Source organism: Anser anser (genome assembly GCF_964211835.1).
Source record: "Anser anser genome assembly, chromosome: 12".
Classification (NCBI taxonomy): Eukaryota; Metazoa; Chordata; class Aves; order Anseriformes; family Anatidae; genus Anser; species Anser anser.
Genome location: NC_139733.1, coordinates 7,123,824 through 7,140,923, shown reverse-complemented (window position 1 = coordinate 7,140,923; position 17,100 = coordinate 7,123,824). Strand labels below are relative to the sequence as shown.

General features: G+C 41.5%; 1 protein-coding gene across 18 annotated transcripts in view; it reads left to right on the top strand.

Annotated features, from left to right (window-relative positions):
* ATP2B2 (ATPase plasma membrane Ca2+ transporting 2) overlaps nucleotides 1-17,100 on the top strand; it is a 413,900-nt gene that overhangs the window by 2,095 nt on the left and 394,705 nt on the right. For 17 of the 18 annotated variants that reach the window (XM_083796487.1, XM_083796480.1, XM_083796484.1 and 14 more), the window contains exon 1: nucleotides 4,377-4,785. The exons of the other annotated variant lie outside the window; for it this stretch is intronic. The gene's annotated coding sequence lies outside the window, so the exon portion shown is untranslated. Of the gene's footprint in view, nucleotides 1-4,376; nucleotides 4,786-17,100 lie in introns of those variants that run through there. 18 annotated transcript variants of the gene reach the window in all.

Here is a 17,100-nt window from a genome sequence, read left to right as displayed (position 1 = left end):
CACAGAGGGCAACTCGTATTTAAATCAATGATTCTATTTCCCCTTAGGAAGCTGCTGTAGAAAGCAAGGACTGACTTTCAATTTATGGGAATGTTGAGACAAGTTTGCCAATAGCCAGCTTGTTTTCCAGCACTGACTTTTAGATGTTGCTTTATGTCTTCACTGCTTTTTTGAATTTTACTCTTACTTCTTTACCCACAACCCATGTCAAATGATTTAATTATCCTTCCCATTCAAAATCTTTGCTGCTAGTGCTAAGGATTATGCAAACCATTGCCTACTTCACCCTATCAATATTTTTCTTGCAACTCAATGTCAAGGTAGAAAATAGTTTCAAATTACTTAGTTTCAGAAATAAGGTAGAAAATTTAAAAGAAAAGAGCTCTGATACAGGAGATTGTTTGTGATTTTAACTAATGTCTTCAAAATACATCTAAAACTTGTCTTTGTCCTGAACGGTAAAATAACTGTTGCTGTAATTTAACATTCAATTCTGAGAAAAGTCAGGTTATGCATCTGGCAAACTCACTTGTGGTCCTTTCAGAAAAGATATAATCATTGTATTATGTTCTCTCCACTGGCCATATTCTTCCAACTCTTTGTTGTGATGGGTTTTGTTTTCCTTTTTTGTGGGCTTGCCTGTTTGTTTATAATAGAGATGATATGGACGCTACCACCAGGTTACCAAGGTCACAGAAACTGTCCTTTTATATTTTTTCTAAGTGCTCTTGGGTGCAAGATTATCAACTTTTTATCAGGTTTAACAAATTACTTAGTTGCAGAATTGCTTTTGCCAGGGAAGCACCAGATTTATTTTCTAGAGTCACAAATGCTAACAGGGTCAGGAAACAGGAACTTCATTCAGACCCAGTGTCTGGCCTATGCAGTTGCTACTAACATCTGATGGATGTTCAAATCCCCCTATGTTCAGTACAGCTGAAGATAGGCCATTTCAAGGGCATTTCATGTAGGTATACATATAATATGCATTTTGCACTAGACTCCAGTTCTTTTTGCTTTGATGCTGAATTAGAACTGTGAAATAATAGTTGCAGAATAACCCAATACATCTAACAATCCTCTGGTAACAGTTTTTTTTTTTAAACAAAGTGATGATCAGAATTTTGTTATCTTCTAGTCTTTTCCTGCAGTGTATGACATTCAGATGTTAAATGCAAAAAGCAACTTCATGCAGAACTGCGACAGGCTGAGTGCTATACAACTTCATGGCAATGTCAGAGAATGTGTTACTGTCATAGCCTTTGTCTGTCGTAACTCTGGCTCTTAACAACAATAGAGATGCAGGACTGGTTGTTTTTTGAGTGGGAGACTGTGATGTGAGGGTGTGAAATTACTGCAGGAGATCACACTGGTGATTCATGGGGATATGCTTTCTACTGTATCAGATACTGGACTTATGCCATAGCTTGGTGGCATATGATACCATGAGAGTTTTCTCTTAAGAGCAACTAAGACCGAGTCTGAACGTTCTCGTAATCAAACGTCTAACTGTTACAAGAGTAGCACTTCAAGGCTGTAAGTCAAATACTGGTCCTCCAAATATCCTTCTGAGTCCTCATATTTCAAAAAGCCCTGTGTTGTTGCGTAATGACTCCTCATAAAAAACTTTTGCCTGCTTTGTGAAGAATGATGACAGGTTTTACGATTGCACTTTGCTCTCTTAATCTACGTACTACTACATTTTTGGCAGATCAAGTATTCTTCACTTCCATTCTTAGTGTTGCCATTTGGCACCAGCAACACTTCAAAGGTAAATTCTCTAAGTGCATACGGATTCCTTGGAGTGGAAGGTGTTATGGACATATGATATGAAAACATTATTGTTATGTTTTATATATGTACATTATTTTTAGAAATTTCATCATTTTTATGCTTTATATACATACATTATTTTTAGAAATTTCATAAAGTACACTGAAATAAAAGAATAGATATTTCATTCTTATATAATTACAGCCAAACTGTAAGCTATTGAACTGGCATCCATTATCCCCTCCCTTCTGAAATGTCCTTGAAATTCCTCCTCTGTTTTGGTAGTGTGGAAATTAAGCTGTAGGTTGTGAAAATAACGTGAAGCTGAAACCTGAGAAGAACTGTCTGACAAGTATAATTCATTATTAGATCATTCAGACTTAAGGCATGCATAGTGCCAAAGAGTTCGGTGATTGCAGGTAAAGGTGTACCTTCACATTTTTTAAACCAAGTAGATCACCTCCACTATGCATATATTCCCTGATTAAACAGAAAAATGAGGAAGAATTTAAAGGAATACCTAAACCTGAGAGAATGTGTAATTTAAGGAATTTAGGGAAAATTTAGGGAAAACCATGATGGGAATAGTCTTAAGTGTTCAATTATAGGAGATTAGTTGAAGCTGTTACTGTTAACAGCATGCTTTAAAAGCTGACAGCTTCTAAAGCTGTCAGAAATTATATATAACATACATATGTTTTCATAGGAAAAGGTTGTCATAGGCAAAAGACAGTAAAACAGAGAAAGTTTGTCTTTTGTTGTTTATTACAAATGATAAACAGCCATGCAATTTTGCTATTTCACCATCATTTAAAAATCAGTCATAGGGGCTGAATATCTTAAGATATTGTTTGTTCTGCTCTGCAGTTATTAGTCCCAGCTGCAGTAGCTGACCAGCTGTGGACGTTCTGATGAGACAAGTCATATGCTCGGAGGCTGTCCTGAGTAATATTCGAATCCAGAGGTCTGCTCTGTGGTCCTTTATGTTTAACAGTGTAAGGTTGTGTGGGGAATTTTACATTTCTGTGAAAATAGTCCATAGAACATGATGGTTTTATGCAGTGCAGAATTACTAGTCAAATGTATTTGCCTGGACCAAGTGAGAATGCACACCTAACGCTTTTCAAATGGTACTCCAATCATCTGCTCTAAATGATTAATAAGCACAAGCAGAAAATAGCTCCAGATTTACCTAATGTTCGCATGATTATTTTTGTAAACACTTCATTTAGGCCTTCTCAGCCATCTTTCCAAGCATTGTCAAAACAGAAATGTTGCTATTTTTGGTTAGATTTTCTCAGTTTGTTTGATCTTCATGATGACACTGAGTGATGTATCGGGGAAAGCACCAGAAATGTTGATTTGCAGCTGACAGTAAGCATGTGGTTTAAGATCAAATGAGAGAACTAATCTAAATATTTGCAGAATACTTACAGGTTTCTAAAGTTTTCCAAAGGTAGTGACTGAACTTTGTGAGAACTATAAGTTTGTATTTTGTTAATTAGTTTGTGTGAAATTAATACAAAGATATGGTTACAGCTTCTCTTAGTTTCAAATAAGCTAGAATTAGTTTTAAAAGATATGGAGGGACTTGTACTTTTGTTCTGTTAGCTGTCCTACTTTTTCCTAAGTCCTTGCTGAGATAAGGTTAAGACTGGAATTTAAATGGCGTTGAGGAAGAAGCCAAGATAAGAATCAGAATATAATTAACATCGTATCATCTCTCAAACAACCAAGGCTGGCCAGTGCTGCTATTTACCAGTAAAAAGAGGTGGAAGAGTTCTAGTTTTCCACATAATATGCTAGTGTTGTCTGCGGTATGAGTCTGTAGGTGTTATGCAATGGGTATGAATATTTTACACCAAACAAAAGTCCACACCACCAACCATTTTTTTTGTCTCCTCTTCCAAATTCTCTCTATTTCAGTTCAGCTTTGTAGATGTTTGGTAAGCAGTTTTAACTCTTGTGGTGGCAAGACTCTGGCATAGCAGATTTTTTAGGAAATCTAATCTGAGTCTATGTATAAAATCAGGAAGGTTTGGTTAAATAACCCCCTTTAATTGCTCTAGAAATGTTTCAAAGATGCCATCCTGCAATGCTGTGAAGAAAAGAAGCATCTTAAATCTACATTTTTTTTTTGGGGGGGGGGGGGGAGTAATTTCCTAATACTGGAGTGCTAGTTCCTCAGTTTATTTCATGTAGGCAATCTGTATGTCAAGCCTCCTTTATGAAGTGGAAACGTACCTATGTTTCTTTGACAGGTACTGTGTCCCAGGGCCAGAGCCTCCTTCTCCAGTCAGGGTGAGGCCTTCTTGCATATTGTGGAGGATACTGACAGAAATCTGTGAGTGTTGAGGGAATAGAAGGCGCGAGGTGGGGACCCTTTGCTGTTGACAGATGCGATTCAAGCCCCTCTCGCCGAGGCGGAGCTCAGAGCCACCCTCACCGGTGTCACCGCGCAGTGCCCGCCGGTGCCCTGACATTTTGCGAGCCCCCGCACTGCCAGAGGCGAACGTTAGCGCCATGACGAGCGATGAAGGCTGAGGGTCCCCCACATCCCCCCAGGACTCCCCTTCTCCCCTCCCTCCGCGGGGCTCCGGGGCCTGAGGGGCGCCCACCCAGGAGCCCAGGGCCGAGCCCGCTGACTGGGGGGCGCCGCTGCGCGCCCCCTGCAGCCGCGGCGGAGCTGGGCGCGGCGCCGGCCTCTCCCCGCTGAGGGGAGCCCCAGCCCTGCCGGGGGAGGCGAGGCGAGCCTCCGCTGGGGCCGGCACCTCGGCGGGGAGGGGAGAGGCGCTGCCCGCCCCCCCCCCCGGGGCTTCCCCGCTCGCCGCGGCCCCGCTAAGTCTGACGGAGCGCCGCCGCCGCCGCCCACCGCAGCGCAGCGGCCCGGCGCAGGAGGGAGGCGCCGTGCGCGGCCCCACTCCCCGGGCGCCGCCGCCGCTGCTGAGGGGACAGCGGCCGCCTCCGCGCTCCCGGCGGCTCCGCTCGGCTCGGCTCCGCTCGCCGGCTCAGGTAGGAGCAGGAGTCCGGCACGGCCCGGCTCTGCCGGCGCTGCTTGGGGGCTTCAGGGAGCGGCGACCCCCGGGGGGGCTCCCTCAGGGCTGCCCCGCGCTGAGGTGACCTTGAGCGGCGGGCAGCGGGATGCGGCTGAGCGATGTTCCCTCGGGGCGGTGGATGCGGGCGGCTTCTGCCCGGGGTCGCCCTGCAGGGCAGAGGCTCTGACCGCTCGCACAGCCCTCGGGGCTCCGTTGCGAGAGGCGGCGGTTTCGGCAGCGACGGGGACGGGCGGGCAGAGGTGGCCGCGCTGCCCCGGGCGCGGGGCGAGCGAAGGGCTGAAGCCCCCCCGGGCCCTCCCCGTCCCGCGCCCGGCGGGGGGCAGCTCCCCGCGGCCGGGCACGGCCCCAAGCTGGGGAAGGTGCCGCTAAAAACGCTGCTTTCGGAGCCAGGAGGGAGGTTTCTGCTCCCCCGCCGCCGTGAGCTGGGGCTGCGGGGAGCCGAGGGAAGGAGCAGCCGCTTCCAGGGGCGGGGATCTCGCCCCGCTCCTGTACCGCCGAGCTGCGGGGCCGGGCTCGTTCCCCGCTCCCACGTCTGACGAGGGGCAGCTCGCGGAGCCTCGCAGCTCTCCGGCGGGGCACCAGGAGCAGCGCCGAGCCGCAGGCACCCGGCGTTACCGGCCCGAAGGAGCCGTGCCCTCCTCCGACCTCTGCCTGCAGGGCCCGGGGTGCTGCGGGCGGGGGTCTGCTCGTGTACCCCATTAAACTGTCAAAAAGTTGGCTGCTTCTTGTGTGTTTCTGGCTGATCATTTTCACTTTTTTTTTTTCTTTTCCATCTTATTGTCGTGCTGTTTTATCACCTTACACCGACACAACCTAATTCTGTGCTAATACTTTCTTTACTTCCTTTTCATCTACAACGTATTTTGTAGTAAAGTGACATTTGAGGAGCACCGATACCAAGATAAGGTGATGTGAAGACAGGGAAGCTAAAAGCAAAGGCGTAGAGTAGGACTTCACTGCCACTGAAATAAACTACAGTGTAAGTTTATAAACAGCGTCAAAGTTGACAGGGCTGTAACTCAACCCCCACGCAGTGAAAAGGGACCTTTTCCAGAATACAGATACATCGCTGGTGGATACTGCCGGCCCTGGGTGCGTAGGGAGGTCTTTGAAGATGAGTGGGACCGCGTATGGTCAGGTTTGCAAGCAGCTCTTTGTTTCTGATCCTGTCCACTCACCTTCACGTAACTCGCTTTAATGTGGCCACTGAAATGGAATCCAACATTTTCAGGATGTTTATGTGAAGGAGTGGTGGCTTGTGTACGTCTGTGCGTCTTGCTATTAAACTAGCTCAGTATTCTTGAAAATGACTTTATGATCTAATGTTGACCTCCATTTTGACGGTGAGCATTGCTGGAAGTTCTTCCCAACACAAAAGAATCTGTATCAACCGCTTAGTTTAGCATCAGTATTAACATTTTGACTTTAACATTGAATTAAATGAATATTTTAATTTTACAATGCAGAGTATTATTTTACCTTTAATTTGCACTTGATATCATTACCAGTGTTGTGTCTTGTTCACATGCTATAAATTCAGTACCACAACCTCTTAATTTTCCAAGTGTTATTGGATCCAAATTTCTGGCATGTTTCCCTAATCAAACTGTATCTTATAACCATTCAATTGCCTGTTTGCTGATTAACTGAAGAATGTTTTTCTTTTTTTTTTTTTTGACAAGTTCTATAGGGAGATGACAGTTAATAAAACTGCACGTTGTTTGTGGTGCTGTCACCTTGATGGGATTCAGTTTGGAGGAATGCAGTGGGGAGAGCAAATGGACCGTGGGAATACCCAGTAGTTTGATTTTCCTCAACGAAGCCTCTTGGTGTCCCTTGATGCCCTGGAGTACCACACCTGGCCTTTCACCCCCGCTTCAGAGGGGTGGGAGTTTCTGCTACATCCCGTGTCACCCATCAGACACAGCGTGGCACCGCGGGCAGCATTAGTTACCTGCTTGTAGGTAGCTGAGTCAGACCTGGTGCACCTCTCTGGTTCCACATCCTTTGTTAGCTAAGAATAAAGCACTGGAGATCAACTACCACAGCAACTTTGGTGATGGGATCATAAAGTAGGACTATTTGCCTGAATATAGATAATCCTCTAGGTGTTAGCTTAGAGTTTATCTATATTAACAACAGCTGCATTTTACGGTTACTTGTTCATAACTTAAAATAGTTTAAAATCTAGAAAGTGAGCTTAAACAAACTTTCTCATACTCAAAAATTCCCTATAACACGCACTGCAACTTCAGAATAGGTGCAGGATGATGAATGTAGTTGTGGAAAAATGTCTGTATGGACCATGAGGAAAAAGCAGAGTAACTGTACAAGAGCAAAAAGATTTTTGGTGATGGTCTGATGGGAGCTGATAGCAGGAGAGAGAATCTGGAATGGGAAGAAAGTTCACATCTAAACAAAGCTTTGTGGCTGCTGAAATCTTTTAAAATAAACATCTGAATGAAGTTCAAACTTCTGATAAAGCTTACCATCGGAATGTGTGTCAGATAAACTTAAGAATTCTGCTTCAAAACAAAGCTAAGTATAAAAAAAAACCAAAGATTAGTATAAATGCAAACTATTTCTTTTGTGAATATATATGACAAATGCAAAAGGTAAAATAGTTTTGACTATTTGAAAAGAAAAAATCTAAAATCTTTGAGAAAGGAAAATTGAACATGGATAAATAATATTTACGTGTAGCAGGATAATAGACGTGACTAATGCATGTAATAGTGGCAGAGATACACGTTGGTCTCTGTATTTGTTCTACAAAATTATTAGTTAGATCAATTTTTTTTTTCTGAAGCTTACTCTGAATAAGGTTCATCTTCCATAAACAGAGTTATTTAGCATTGAAATATTTCAGACTTCTATTTTATAGGTGTAGCCAACTCTTTTACATTTAGTGCATCTAATATAATATAATCTATATTATATAATAATGATCTGTATTCTAACTGAAGTGTTAACTGGCATTTTTCTGGGTCTTTGGTGTAGAAGGTCTTGTCTTCACGGATTCTGCACCTTACATTCCGAATTCTTGAATATTTTGCAGCATATAAATAAAATAGCTGGTGTGCTGCAGGGACGCCCTCCACACGCTGGAATGTAAACTAAAAAGGCTTTAGATGTTTCTTAGAGGCAGATGTTGCTACATATTAACACATACAATAGCAAGTGTATTTTGGAGGGTTCATTGCATACCTTGAGTCCTGCAGAAAAATAACATCAGTTCTGAACGAGCCTGAGTTTCCTCAGTCCAGATGCTCAGGTCAGCACCCTCACAGCCTCAGTCGCTGTTCTCTTGTGCAAGCTTCTTTATCTGCATGCAGCTACTTCTCTCCTTTGGTCTTAAGGACTGGCACTGCTGGCAGATCTTACAGGCTTCCCATGGCTCCTGTTTCTGGGCCACGGCCACGCACCCCCATAACAGCTCAGCTCCCTGGCGCTGTCACATTGAGTGCCGAGTGCGTGTGAAGGCCACATTGTGGTGTGGCTTCTGAGCGTGAGAGAGCAACAACAGTGATATCGTGTACTAGGTAGTACAGTGTCAATACAAGGGTCTTTGTTTCCACAGTGAATTTCTTCATTGTGTGGCGGAATGCCTTTAAAAGTGACAGTGCTGGGGCTTTCGGAACCCCAACGGGTTTCTTTCACTGATGCTTCCTGTGAGGGAGGTGCCCGGTCCTGCCTGCATGGAGCACTCTGATTGTGTATGCAGTGTAGGTGTATATGTAAACCATCAAATAGGTTTGCAAATTCATCAGGGAGGGATTAGTCTTAATTGTTGAAGCTGGGGCAGGGTTCAGAGCTGTGAGACTGAAGCGTGTTTCCCTCTCCCACCTGCCATGCTTGGCCTTGGATGTACATCTTGTGTTCTGAGCAATTTTGTGCAGCACGAAGCCCACAAGACTGCAGCTTTCTATATACAGTATTTACATTTCTAAGCTTAATAAATCATTAATTCTGTAGTGTTTGTGGAATTACCTATAGCCTAACTTACCTATAAACACACCTACAACAATTTTCATTCAGCTGCACCAGGGTTATGTCTAATGTAGAATCAGCCAGCAGGGCTGAAGAGTGTTTAAAGATATCACAATTGCTGCTGTCCACTCCATGTTACATGCACGCTTTAGGATTCAGGAGTTTTCTGATGAGTGTTGAGGCTTTCTTTTGGTGGTTAATAGTGAAAATAACACTAGATTATTCCTTTTGATTTCTCCCTGGAAGCAGGAGATGCTTTTCAAGCCTCTGCATTGCTGTATTGTGTGGAAGTCAGTGTCACCTTGAATATAGATTTGCTGAACATATATATTGTGTCCTGCTTATTGAATAGCCGTTCTTCATCAGTGGAAGCTATTCCTGCTAACGGGAAATCTGCCATCGTGGAAGATGTAATTGCATTCAGAATGTACAGAAGAGGCCCCTATATTAGACTATTCAGTGTTTCAGTTTTTGTATTGCAAGTTTTGTCTTGATGTTTTAAACCTTTCAGTAATACTGATATTTTTTAAACAGGCTAATGATGTAAGAAGCTTGAAATAATATGAAGCTTGTGTGTGGGGAATGTTCTCTGTAACCAAAATTGAAATTCCCAACAGGTTGATGGGTTCCTGAAAAGCATTTGCATAGGTGTCTTAAAATGTTTTTAGGTGGGATAATGAAGATCATAGATAATCAAGAGAAAATAAAAAAGGCCTTTGCTAATGTCAGATTACTTAGCAATTTTGTTGGTAGCAGTTGCTGAAGCTTAAGGTAAATTCAACTTTTTCCCCAAAACACTGAAGATTTTTATTCTTTGTCACCTGAAGAAATTGTTCTGTGTGTTTTCAGGTGGTGCTGGTCTACAGTTTCTGTGAAAGCAAAATGCTACCTTTGAGAATAAAGTTACACCAGAAAACTAATTAATGGCAATATTAGGTATATATGCGACTGTTTTGCTATGTTAAAGTTGTAGTCTTAAGTTAAAATGTATTTTTAATGCATTGTTTTATTCTACAAAACCTACAAATCATTCACAAGCATTTTCTTAGCACATAAAATATTTTACTAGCTTTAACTCATTTTTTATGTTTTAAAAATAGAAGACTGGCATGAATTTTGGCCTATATATGGTAGAAGGTAATTACATGAAGAAAAAATGGTGAAAATAAATAAATAATAATATATATATGTATGGAAAAGATCTATGCCGTGTTATTGGATTCTTCTTAATTATAGTAATCACTGGCTGTCCAAAAGACCTGTCAAAAAGTAAGCCCATTCATTTTTAAAATGTGCAAAACCCACAATAATCATTCTGAAAAAGGTAGACTGAGTCTTCCTGAAAGATTAAATACTCTGAAAAAATCATGTGGTATACGTTGTAGCCTTTCTGGTTTTGTCAAGTGCTGGAGGATTTGAGAGAAATGGGAGGAAGAAAATGCCCTTATAATCTGTGAGGTTTGTTTCCTTCAAAAGACTCAGTATTCTGGTGCTTTTTGTTTGACCCAACAGTGTTTACTATATATTTTTTGTTGGCACTGCTACCGCTTATTGCTCCCTAGCTAAATAAGATGACAAGATGGGATTGCATTTACTGTGAATGTCCTTGTGATTTTCATTTTGTTTTCCTTTTTTTTTTGACTCTCATTTTGCAAGTTTCTTGAGAGTGGAGAAAATGGAAAGGCTACTTTATGTACGGCATTCCTGTTATACATCCTGGTGTGACATAGGACTTATTTAAAAATACCAGTATATTATTTGTTACTGATAGTCTGCAGTGGCTTCCAGATCCCTTCCAGCAGAACTCAGCCTCGCTCTGTTTTGTATTTTTGCTTCATTCGTAGATTTGGACTTCCTTTGCTTCCAGTTTACTGCTGAGGAATTTCTGCAATATATTAAGTTTTCTTTTTCAGTTTGCTTGTGTCCACTAGTGGATTGAAGATGGTACAAACCTTACTCACCTACTTCACAAACATTTTTCTCTACTAACATTTGTCTGGCTGTCAAACATGCTCTTTCAGTGTGCTACAAGAAATTCCATCCCAGGGATGGAATACAAGGACCTGAGCACCCTTTAAGCTTCAATTTCATATCAATCCTTACTGTCCTATGAAAATATCACGTTGGGCAGTTACTGAGTGGCCTTATTGTAGCCAATGTACACTATCAATTACTGCTTTTCCATTCTATATAAGGATGGTTTACCATATCAAAAGGGAAATTTCTTTGATTTGACATCTTGATTATTTTCCGGCACCTAATCCTTCAGGTGCTTATGTGATGATTTAACTTGCTTCCACATTTTCTTGGGCATAAAAGAGAGGTGGATTGGTTTGCAGTTTCTCGTCGCAGACTCGCTTCTTTTGAAGTTGCATACTGGGTTTGCCTCTTCACAGTCCTTTGGGAACTTTACCCTTTCTTTGTGCATTATTGAATATAATAGCTAATGTTTGGGGATGGCTTTAGGTAATTCCTCAACTCCTCTGCAGTGAATTTCAACAGGCCCTATCAAACTGAGTACGTCTGGCTTCTCTTGACATTTTTTAGCCTGTTCTTTATTCTTCTGGCCTGTATTCTTGGTAAAATCAATTTTGATTTTTTTTTTTCGTTCTCCATTATCCTTTAGACATTAAAAGAATATGAAGGAGATACTGAATGCTTCAGCTTTTTCTTAACCATCTGTTATTTTCTCTCCTTTCCCATTAAATCCTAGAACCGTTGCTTATCTTTGTCTCCCATTTACTTCTGCTGTATTTATAGATCCCTTTTTGGTTGTCTTTTTATGTCCCTCATTAGTTGTTGATCCTTTTGTGTGTTGGCTCATCTGGATCATAGCCGAGACATTTCTGCCATTCTTTTCTACCTGTTCTTTGTTTAGTGTTCTTGGATCACCTTTTGTACGATCTCTTCTGATAGTCAAAGCCTTTAAAAGACTCTGGATGTAAAAATAATTGTCTCTCCCAATGCTACTTCTATTTCTTTTGCATTGAGATAATCTGTTGCACTATTTTATACAGGCTTTGTTAATAACTGTCAGGTTTCCTGAACTCCTGGACTCTAAGATCATCTCTTCAGGAGACATTACCAATCATTTGACTGAGTTTGTTGAAGTCGCTGCCCTGAATTCCACTTCGTCTTTTTTTGTGCTTCTTTCACATCTTCCATTTAATACAATGGTGAATTCTCTCAGCTTCTGGTAATGCTCACCTGAAATGTATTGCTGCCCTTAAGATCTCAGTCAATACTTTCCTATTAATCAGAATAAAATGCAACTGCAGCTTTAGTAACATCTTCCATAGTTGTATCTTTATCTTGTTTGCCCAGCTCCACCTTGGTAATATAACATGCCTCCTCCTCAAGGCAGCAGCCTGAAAAGATGAAAAAAAAAATGCCTCTGTGTGATGGCCAGGGCATGGCATGGAGCAACTAAGGCTGTGTGTTATTACTTGCTTTGTTAGGCGATGTTTTCTGACTTCATTCAAGTTGCTTGCCTTTGCTGGGCTGTTGTTTCGGATTAATAATTAAACCACCACAGTATGTACTTAACCTGCATGTCTCAAGGGTTAATTCATTACTATTTGTAAAGCTACTGAGAATTTCGGGTGGAAAGTGCTACTGTAAGTGCAAAGCAATGCAAGATGTTTCTGATGTTACTCAAAAGGAGTATTAAAGCCACTTACAGAGGAGTGAAGCGTGGTTTTTTGTATGCATACAGAAACAACCCAGTTTCTTCCCAGTGTAAAAATACCAGTTTTCTTGGTGTTCCTCTTGCAGGCGCTGTGCTGAGAACCAGTGCGTCTCAGGTAGAAGAACCTGCCTAGAACAGAAAACCTTTTCAGTTAAAATTTCTTCCTGCTTGAAGGAGGAATATCCTGCTTGTGAACTTAGCTCTAAGTCATGCGTTCCTGTCAAGAGACCATTTCCAAGTTGCATTTATGGCTTGATTGTCTAATAAGTTACAGATAACACAGTAGAAATATTTAATGTGTTAAGGGCAAGATTTCTAAAAAGGGGAGGAATGGAAGCCAAATGGCATTTGGCTTGTCAGTGGGGTTTGTGCATCTACATCACTTGGATGTTTTTGAAAATTGCACTCTAAATTGGTGGCTAATAGAGAACTTCCCATTATAATGGTATAAAAGGCTTATAAGTCACTATTAATAATTCAGCTGAAGATTACTGGAGTCTGCTTCAGTACCTCCTGAAAAGGGTGAAGACTTTCTGTCATTGATTCAGTGTCTGTGGGTTATGTTGCTGGGGTGCTCTGGTGAAACAGTGTGTTTGGGGGGACTATTTTGCCCCCTTTGATGCATGTAGACAGCCAAGACTGAAAGTCATAAGTTACAGGAGAAACTGATGGTGGGGATGCCTTTGACGCAGTCTGCCTAGGAGCAGTGGGATGTATGAGATCCTGTTCCGTGGAGTGCAGGGAGAGTCAGGCACAGGGCGTTTCTCTGTTAGCTTCCCCCGGCAGAAGCTCAGAGGTGGATTTGCAGGGGAAGGGAGCGGGAGGTGGGCGAAGCAGTGGCTGTTGCTGCTGTGCAGCACGGGCTCCGCATCAGAAGGAGCAGCAGCGGTGCCCTGCCTGCCCTCCCAGCCTCCCTCCGGCAGCACGCAGACGCGCCCGGTGCCGCAGCCTTCGCAGTTACGCATCAGTGAGGAGCTCGCTGTTTTCTCCTTCCATCTCTATCTTTTACTGTCTGCCTCTCCTCTTTTGTTTTATCTCTTCCCATTCTCAAAAGATATCTAGATGAATCCTTCCCCATTAAACCGTGTGAACACCGAACACTTATATGTGCTATTGCTTTGGATGTATACATGCCTTTTACATCCATTTTAAAGGAGGAATGTCAATTAAACCTACCAGTTTTATCCAACCAGATTTTCAGTCATCCCAGAAACACAGTACTATCTTTGGGTAATCTGTGTATAAATATAAAAACAGAAGCCCCATGTATATTTTTGTGGGGAGACACAAAATCTGTAAAAGAACAACAGTGGATCACTGGCATTTTTAGCGAAGCAAACCTGATATTTAGAGATTTTTAGTGAGATGTGGAATTTTTGTTAGCACATCAATATCTGTGGACAGTGAATGGTTAATAAAGCAAACATTTGTGAGAATGTTTGTTAACCCTGAAAGGTGAGCTGATGTGTCCAGATCCCTCTGCCATGGAGAGAGAGAGTTTTCTACAGGAGTCCCCACAGCCACTGGTGTTGAACTGGAAGTCACTGGGAAGTGTTCTTTGTCTTCTCACTACCCCGCTTACTGCTTGGCACCCTGCCTCTGCAGTGGTAATGGATGCACAATGCTGATGTCTTTTCAAGCTGAATAAAACTCTACTTCGGACGTGATCCTGCCTGAATCTCTGTGCCTGTGGAACAGAGTGCTGCTCACTGAAGGATGCCTGGACAAGTTTGAACCCTTACAGGTGCATACATTAGTGTTTAGTTCTCATGAAAAGGCCTTCCTGAGTGGGGGAAGGCTTTTCCAGCCTGTTGTTGCATGCGACTTCTGGCTTTATAACCTCCCTACGATTCAGTCCAATTTATTTTTTTATTTTTTTATTTTTTGCATGTACTTCTGTAAATATGGCCAAAGAAAGATGAGATAAGTGAAGCTTATGATATCCACCCTGATTTTAAACCTATGACTTTTGGAAGAAAATTGTGTCCCTAAATGCTTTGCTCTGCTAGGGGAAAGTATACAGAAGGAAAAGCCATAGGATGACTATAAGTGTTGAACAATAAAACCGGAACAAAAAGCTTTCTATAAATAGTAGTGTGGTCCCAGTTCAGCAAAGTACTTAAGCATATGCCTAAATCCTTCCTTGTTCAGCAAAGCACTTACATGTGCATTTGAATTTTGCTGAAATAAAGCATTAAATATCAGGCTTAAGTGCCCTGTTGAATTAGGGGCTATATCTGTGCCGACAGGCCTGGAGAGAAGGAAGGTTTTCTGCACGGGAAAATGGAATGCTGTAGCGTAACATTTTCTATGAAACTTCTGGCATGATGCACTGACTAATTAACTTGGAGAATGACTGGACATTAAAGTATTAGAGAGTCATTGTGTTCTGATATTCCCCAAATTGTCCCTTTTGTTATTGGCAAATTGGTCAGACGTAATGATAGCAGCTGCCTTTCTAACAGTAGGACCTGTATTAGCTATTGAAGTGAATTTTCAGTTTCTTAGAAAAACAAATGCAATAATGATTTTCCCTGTGACATCAGTGGAGCAGTCTGTACTCAGGAATTCAAAATGTGAGCTGCTTGATCCAGGTGCCTCAATTAGCCCTCTTGTCAAGGAGTTTGCAAATACAGGTAAAGACCATTTTGTACAGAGACTTATTTTCTCAGAAACTATTTAGCTTCTGTTTTCTTAAAATACGATCTATTAAAGAATTTCACATTTTCAAGGTATTAATCACTTTTGAAACTCTCCTGCAGGGATCATAAGTACTGGCAGCTATTTTTAGTCATCTTGTCTCTGAAGAGGTTTCACATAATGTTAACACAGTGGCTGTGATGGCTGGCTGGATCGATCAGAAAGTGATATTTAAGAACTCCGTCTCGATTTGGTTAAAGTAAAGAAAATACAACTCATCCTGATTGTTTATAACACAGATATGTATGGGTAACCAGATGGTGTTTTCATCTGGGTGAGCATGCAGGTTGTAAAACTTACTTCCAATGGGATGGAAAACTCCCTTTGTCTCTCACTTGTCTGAGATTCGGGGATACAGACTTGGCTTTTGAGAAACCTGGATCCCAGTCCCTCTTTGACTGACAGCATAGCGTTCAGATTTTGGATCACTCGAAGTTAATCAGACCCAGGATTCCCCAAATGTAGTTCGGTATATTAGTTATGACAGTCAACTCTTTTTTTTTTCCTTTCTGATTGAAATCTTTGGGAAGTAGGTAAGTAGATAAGTCAATAAAGTCCAAACGTTTCTGCCCTGATGTTGTAATTACACACAATTACCGTGGTGATTTGGAGAATATATTGTGGCTAGTGGGTCTAGAAGACCAATTTCAGAAATGTTCTTTGAACTACTGGGGCTTTTTAAAAAGCAGCCTGCAGAGCCCAAGTCGTAGCTGGTGCTAATTGCCTATCAGAGTGCCAAGGCACACTTCCATTGCTTTGATTACTTCACTGTTTTTCTGTTGAGCAAATCTGTATACCTATTTCTTGCGTGTGATAAATCCCTATCAGGAAAAGCACACTGTAAGAATGGTTAATTCAAATATTATATGTTTGAGCTGATTAAAGAAATTCTAATCTGGATCTTTACATAGGAAGTTATAAAGCAGTTTCATAATTTAAAACACATCAAGTCTATAAAGTTATAATAAGCTCATGTAAATCTCCCCAGTGTAATAAAGTGGAAATATTTCAACTGAACAATTAAAAAGCCCTGCAAATATTTGAGTGAAAGTCCCTTGTTGCTTTACATTATATTTGATTAGAGCGGATGCAGCTTTGAAGAAGTGCCATTTTGATCTGATTCAAAAGGTCAGCTGTTACGAATCGTGGTTAATGTCAAAATGTTCTTTTACTTTATGTGCTGCGCTTGGCGCTCTGAGTTACACAAAACAGCTTTCTCTGTTTTGAATTTCAAACTGCTTGAGCAGCGGTTTCTGCAGCAGGGATCAGAATATCCACTGGAGACAGGATCGAAATATGGAAATCGGTGTGTAGAATGGCATGTCACTTCTTTTAAAGTTAATGAAGTTATACTACGTGATGTAATTAAGTAGGTTGGTAGATAAGAAACTAATGAGCTGGTCGTCATGAAATGTGCAGATGGAATAACTTCCAATGGGCTGTTGCAGTGGAAATGACAGATTAGACTGGAAGTAAACTGACGAATTTTGGTGATCCAATGCTGAAATGTACATGCAATGAAGCAAGCTGGTTTTGCAAGTCCCTATCAATCTTCCTTTTCAAAACACTGAAAATAAGCTTAGCATTTATAGTGAAATGTTCAGGAGCTGTTTTGTTAAGGTACCGTGGCAAATAAGTTCTTAAATTATTTACTCCGATGGTGGTGCCAGAGATATTTAAATCTTGGTTCCAGGAGAAGGAATAGTATTTTAAAGCTGTATGTCAAGCATCATCGCTAAATTTAATTAACCAAAAATCTTGTAGTTTTTTATTTAAAACAAAATTTGCACTAAACTGAATAGCTATCTATTCCTATTTGGAAACAATTCCATTTCTCTACTGCAACAGGATTTAGCTATATGTTAGAGAATATTGTGAGTGAAATTGAACAAA